Raw genomic sequence first — 7118 nt, 5'->3', positions numbered from 1 at the left:
ATAATTTCTCAAATTATATATAACAAAGAATAAAAGCATTAAATGTATTAGTTTCTCCGCGTCATATACTATGCGGAAAACAAATATTATTAAGGTCAATACGATTACTGCATGAGGTGGTACAAGGTTGGATTTAGCGCCTGAATCGCACAGAACGAGAATTGTACAAAATATTCAGCTGACGCTGGAAGTTCTCTACATAGAATTTATAGTCAGAATCAGGAGGTGCATTTTAACATGCCATAAAACTGCAGAAATGGCATATTTTAGAAACTTAAAAAGTACACTTCAGGTAAGTCAAAGGTATCTAACAGAAGACAGCTTTCAGTTATATATTCAGTTCAATGCCTTACATAAATAACTGCATGATTTAATCTATTTAAGGATTATTAAATTTTTTGCAATTTATATACCTTCGTCCACAAAACATAATGTTTCCTTCGGTCGCAGTAAATAAGTGTTAAATATGTTTAACAAAAAGGGAATGGCGAATACATACAGAGTGCCCCCAAAATGTAGGATAACAATCATTACACAAAATTGACTTTCGAAAGAACCGCTTCATGCCATTATTTGTTGTAATTCATATAAGTTGTAACCCTCAGTGGCGGATCCAGGGTAATTAAGTCAGAATAAAATACTGCAGCACTAACTTGCAGGGGTGGATCCAGCACTAGTGCACTAATTTGCATTACAAAACAAAATGGCTATTTTGAGCAGTTTTCTTGTGTCATGCAAATTAGTGCACTAGTGCTGGATCCACCCCTGCTAACTTGCAAACATATTGGTATAGATTTTAATAGGAAAGTATTCTTTAGAAATGAATATTCAATAGCGTTGGTATTGAGGTATTTTGAATTGGAAATTAATTAAACCGTATAATTTATGCTGTCTAACCCTAAATGCGGCATATTGGTAACCCTTGTTTTGTGTTCCCTAAATAATGTTATTACTCTCTGGAATCAAACTCGAACTGTTATGGATTAGCTCATTAATCTTTTTGCCCATCACCGTTCGACTAATATGCGTGAGAAACGATCAGGTAATCTTAACTTTACAGATCTTGGAAAGCAAGATTTGCGATACCCCCGCTACGGTAAAACACATTGTTCTTATACGTTTGTTACGGTATCGCCCACATGTAAGCTTTCCCGGGCACTCATTAGCGCATGAATCTGTGTTGAAGGAGAGAAAGCTCAAGGTATGCGTATTTGCCCACCAGGTCAGCACGCGTGGGTCGATTGTCGACTTTTTTTTAACATTTGGTTTCATGGTGTTTCATGGTGTCACTGGCGACGCGAACTGACGTTTCCGAGTGGAAATAGAAAACCAGCAACGTTCCCAAGTTTTTCTTGATATCCTTTCTGACCTTTCAATAAACAATAACTAGACCAATAAAAAAATTATAATTTCTAAAGAATAAAAGCATTAAATGTATTAGTTTCTCCGCGTCATATACTATGCGGAAAACAAATATTATTAAGGTCAATACGATTACTGCATGAGGTGGTACAAGGTTGGATTTAGCGCCTGAATCGCACAGAACGAGAATTGTACAATATATTCAGCTGACGCTGGAAGTTCTCTACATAGAATTTATAGTCAGAATCAGGAGGTGGATTTTAACATGCCATAAAACTGCAGAAATGGCATATTTTAGAAACTTAAAAAGTACACTTCGGGTAAGTCAAATTAAGGTGTTTAACAGAAGAGAGCCTTCAGTTATATATTCAAGTAAATGCCTTACATAAATAACTGATTTAACCTACTTAACGATCATTTTTGCCCTTTATATACCTTCGTTCAATAACACGAGTCGTTAGTAAAATTAAGAAAAAGTTAGGAACGTTGCGATAGGCGTTCCATAGGCTATACCCTACCGGACGCAGCCAGTTTGTAACAGGAAAGGGAAGAACGTCGGTAAGAGTTATTTGCATTATGGGGATTACTGCAAGGTTCATGTTTAGGTCCTTTGCTCTTCATTTTATACAAGCAGTATATTCGACACTACTTGAAAGTCATCTTCAAAATTCTCATAATTATGTAGATACAGAATGGATATATGGCACACAACTCTATACCTCGTATTTACACCTCAGTTACGCAGAATGCTACTGACGATGTTAAAAGATGGATCCTTGCGGACAAACTCAAATTAAAGTTAAACTTAGTTAAACATGTAAACTTGATCGCTATAGTGACTCATCATACATAAAGTCCGCAAAGCTGATTTTTACCATCTTTTTGACCGAAGGAAAATTCGACAATTTCTGGACAATAATATAGCATAAAGACTGTGGTCAATGCTTTAGTAGGAAGCCGCTTGGATTATTCCAACAATTTAATATTTGACGATTGATCATAACTATAATCCTTATTCATGTATCGTAAGTAACTACAATCCTTTTATTCACTTCAAGATAGACTTTAGGATTTTACTATTATAACATTTAATAACATTTAAAGCTACTTTGGGAAATTGTTCAGCTCTTTTCAGTTTGAAAGTTATTGCTTAGCACACAACCATGCAGTGTTTTATAATCCTTAGCACACAACCAGTGTTTCATAGAATATCCCTAACAACTACATGATACCATCCTAGAAAGCACCGTTCAAGAGCGTGATTTAGGAGTATGGACTTCAGACTTCTTATTTGACTTGGTCCAAACATGTTGAAGACTAATGTGCTCAATCAACGAGAATGCTCGGATACGTTAGGAGGTCTACACTGTTTATAAGGGTGTTAGTCGATTGTCGATGTTTTTAACAATTGGTTTCATGCTGTGTCAATCTTACGACATTACCCAGATACTTCAATATTTTCTTCAGACTGACGTCATTTTCATCGTGGTTAATTTCATCTAGTAAGTTTACTTAATTTAATTACTTTTTCATCATTGTGTGAATCCTTTGTTTTGCTTTTAAATTTGGACATTCAATTAATTGCCATTGACCCATCCCGCACCCATCACTGTTATACATTTTTATCCCGTTTTCTATGGACTACAAGCTTGAAATTATAGGGCATGCATGGTGAGGTCAAGAAATACCAAAATGCGATGGGCAATGCCGGCACGAAAGGCAGGTAAAAGATTCGTAGCGACGTACTTTTGTTTGAATTTTAGTGGTTGTAAATATTAACTTCGCGAACGTACTTAGGTGAATAATATAGGTGACAAATGAGTGGCCTACTGTTTATTCCCTATACTGTGGTTACTTCATTTCGCCTGCGCCCATATACTAATACAAAAACCGCTGACTTCTGAAAACTACTATGAAGTTTCACTACTACCATCACTAAAACTACGAACGAACAATGTTTTCAACATTTCCTACATCTTCCCGAGGTACCCCATATACCATATACCCCGTAAATCTCGAAACTCTGTATATACCGGCCGACTACTTTCTTATTTTAAGAAATTACTTTTTAAGCGAGAATTTATATCCTATAGAGTTAGAAAAAAATTTCTTTGTTGAAGAAAAATTTTTGTTTGCATAAGAAAAAATTCTTAAGATATATTTTCTCGATAAGAAAATGACTTTTGCTATGTAGCACTGTGATTCAGTATTTGGATTTAACAAACAGCTTTTTAATTAGTTCCTGCATGGTTTTATTTCATTGCACAGTTTCCAGGAATTGTAGTATAGTTCAGTGGATGTTCATTTAAAAAACAATGATCTCAGTAGCGCGACCATGCACGCCTAGGGAAGCAATAACTTTAATTTAAAAGCCCGCGAAGTTAAAGTAAACAAAATGCATGGGCAAGCAAAACGAAGGGTTAGCTTAGGGTGAATTTATTATCAGGTGCATGAATTATCATTCTAAGTACATGGTGCGGAACACGGTGGTGTGGATCACAGTTTGGGTCGCCGCATAGCAGATTAAAAAGGATTTATAAAAATTAAAAAGGACAGTTACAGGTCGGTGTGCGAGGTCTTGCCATAAGTCGGAGTAATCAAGGAAGTCTCTCTATTCCACAAAAAGCACGCCAAAAAATGGCCTCTTCCAAAGATCTTTATTTCCAGCGCATTCAACTCGCTGCCTAATTTCATTGCAAGAATGCAGTGCTTCCTCATGGCAAATGATTATTCTTTTGGTGTTGCCCCTTGCTTCTTATTAATAGCTATACATGTTGTTTTTAATGATTATGTACATTGTCTGGATGCTTCTAAATGTAAAATAAACGAGAAAATTCTAGAATTCGAGAACCAGTAAGAGACTTGAATAGGACTTCGTATAATATCTATATTGCTATACATATAGCTACAAGAAGTTTGGGTGAAGTTAACTACTACAGGGCTAACTATAAAAGGGCTAACAGGGTTCACATTTTATATTTTCGTAGTCGCCCTTGGTCAATAAGCAGATATAAAAATGGTATAGATGGCGGATTATATTAGAGACGAATCAGGCGACAGGACGAACTTAGTCTAAAATGGTGCGTCCATCCAGACAAACTTCGCAGTCTTTAGTCTCTATTAACGAAAGAATCCATCAGGGCTTCGTGAGCATAAGGTCTATTGTCGATCCTGTGATTAATCAGCCACGATACGAACCTTCGAGCATTACGATCGCCAAGTTTCTTCAAATTGACAGGGTTTCCTTTGAGAATATTTCTCATTCGATTCAAGGAATAACCAAAAGGGTGTTCACCTTTGGTTAGGATGAAGAAAGAAACCATACCCGCGACATGAACATCCGATTTTTTCTTAAAACCACATATTTGGTCTTTGCTTATTGCTTCGATTACTTCTGGTGGCATCCATCCGGGAGTACCTTGAGCAAATCCTTCTTCGTCATATAGAACACTGCTTATTCCAAAGTCTCCCAATTTTATGCGACCTTCGATATCAATGAGAACGTTTGATGGTTTTAGATCTCTGTGGAATATTCCTTTACCGTGAAGAAATTCAAGTCCAGATAGAATTTCCTTAATCATACGTGGACCATGCTTTTGTAGATGTTCAATACTACATGATTTAACAAATTCACTTAAATTTTCTTCGTAGAGATCAACAATAAGATATTTGAAGGAATCATCACGGAAGAACCCTCGGTAGTTCACTATAAATGGGGAGTTTTCATATTTAATAAGACTCATGATTTCTTTTTCGTTTTCATATATCCTATCGCCCATTCGTATTAAACCTTTCTTAACAGCAACTTCAGTTCCATCCTTCATGAGACCAACATAGACGGTCGAGAAACCACCATCGCCAATTTTGAAATCTTTACTTGCGACAAAAGCCTGAATCGGTATTTCAAACTATAGAAGAAAGACCATCTATAGTTAGAAAAAAGGAGTAAAAAGCATTCAAGCGTTGTAGTAAATAAAGCAAAAATCAGTATCCAAAAATCATATACCATTAATTGAATGTCTAAATCTCAAATCAATACATCTTTGCATGATATTTTTTACTTGCATATTTCAAAATGACGAATACATGTTAATTCGCTGATACAAATGGTATATCTTTCTGATACAACTGTAAAAGAATAAAAATATCTTGCAGATCGGTAAATATATCTTGCAGATCTTATATAATAAGGTTATATGTTTGAAACATTTTCGCGACAAAAGCCTGAATTCACAATTCAATCGATCAATGGGATCAATGGGATCAATGGTAGAAATACTATAAATTTATCTATGGTTAGTAGAAATGAAAAAACATTAACGTTTTAATTTGCAAATGAGGGAAAAAATCAAAACAACCTTTCTAAATCTCATATTTTAGCTTAAATAATTATGATATTTTAGCGGTATTTCCGATGCTGACCCAAGACCGGTTTTCCACTAGTGAAATTTTACATTTGTTTTAGGGCTGTCAACTGCAACCATCGGGAACAAATTGCTTGAACACAAAAAACAAAAAAATAAATTCGCTTCCCGCGAAAAATCCCATCGCGAAAAACTCATCAAAACATCTCGTATGCTGGGACGTCGGAACAGGAGGCCTTTCACCCGCAGGGGCAAGGGGGGCAAAGATACCCTAGCTTTAATTTTAAACGATAACACTTTTATCTCAAGTAGAACTGTGGAAGTGCAACCAAGAAGCTTAAGGAACAGGGCAATCGAGAAACTGCTAGACACTGAAATAATCTTGAAAGGAATAACACGATAAAACGACAGACGATATTAACAGACGTTGTTTTGCAAACATTCTCTAGTATGCGCCGCTACAGAATCTGCCCCACTTTGCCCTCGTATTGTTCTGGCGTCCCTGCTCGTATTTTTTTTGTATTACCTTCTCTAACTGGTTGCAATTCATTGTTTTCAAGAGTTGAATTTTGCCACGGTGTTTTACGGACTTTTTGAGGATAGTTGCAATTTCCTCATGACCAAGGTAAATACACCATTCAGGAAGACTCATTTGTCTTCCCCCAAAAGAAAATTTTTTATTTCTCGATACGACAATGTTCTTATCCAACAGAAGATTGACCAAAACAACTGAGTTTTCTAATATAGCCATCTTCAGGATGTCAATGCCAAGAGTGTGAGAGCCGATTTCACTTTTAGGAGTAATGTAAGCACCCTGTTCAACTAAGTACTTGACAATTTCTAACGTACGAGTATCGACAGCAACGTGCAAGACTGTCCATCCGTAAATATTCATTCCATTTACATCAGCTCCACGTTCAACAAGATATTTCACCATTTCTAGCGTACCTTTAATAACTGCATCGTGCAGCACTGTCACTCCGTCAGTGTTTTTGCCATTCACATCAGCTCCGTTTTTTACAAGACATTTTACCATTTCTGGCGTACCTTTTATGACAGCAGTGTGCAGTACGGTCATTTCGTCAGTGCTTTTGCCATTGACATCAGCTCCATGTTTTACAAGGTATTCCACCATTTCTTGCGCACCTTCAATAGCAGCAGTGTGCAGCACTGTCATTCCGGCAAAGTTCTTGCTATTTACATCAGCTCCATGTTCAACAAGGTACTTCACGATATCTACTGCACGTTCAATAACAGCAGTGTGCAGCACTGCCACTCTGTCGTCAGTATTTTTACCATTGACATCAGCGAAAAAAACCCTAATAAAAAGCTGAAGTTTCAATACAAAAGATCATACTTTTCGAGTTAAAAAACGAAGGCAAGATGAGTCAA

The sequence above is a fragment of the Dendronephthya gigantea genome, unplaced genomic scaffold (assembly GCF_004324835.1).
Source record: "Dendronephthya gigantea isolate DGI-Jeju-01 unplaced genomic scaffold, DenGig_1.0 000018F, whole genome shotgun sequence".
Lineage (NCBI taxonomy): Eukaryota > Metazoa > Cnidaria > Anthozoa > Malacalcyonacea > Nephtheidae > Dendronephthya > Dendronephthya gigantea.
The sequence above is the reverse complement of the archived record's forward strand: the minus strand, read 5'-3'. Positions refer to the sequence as shown.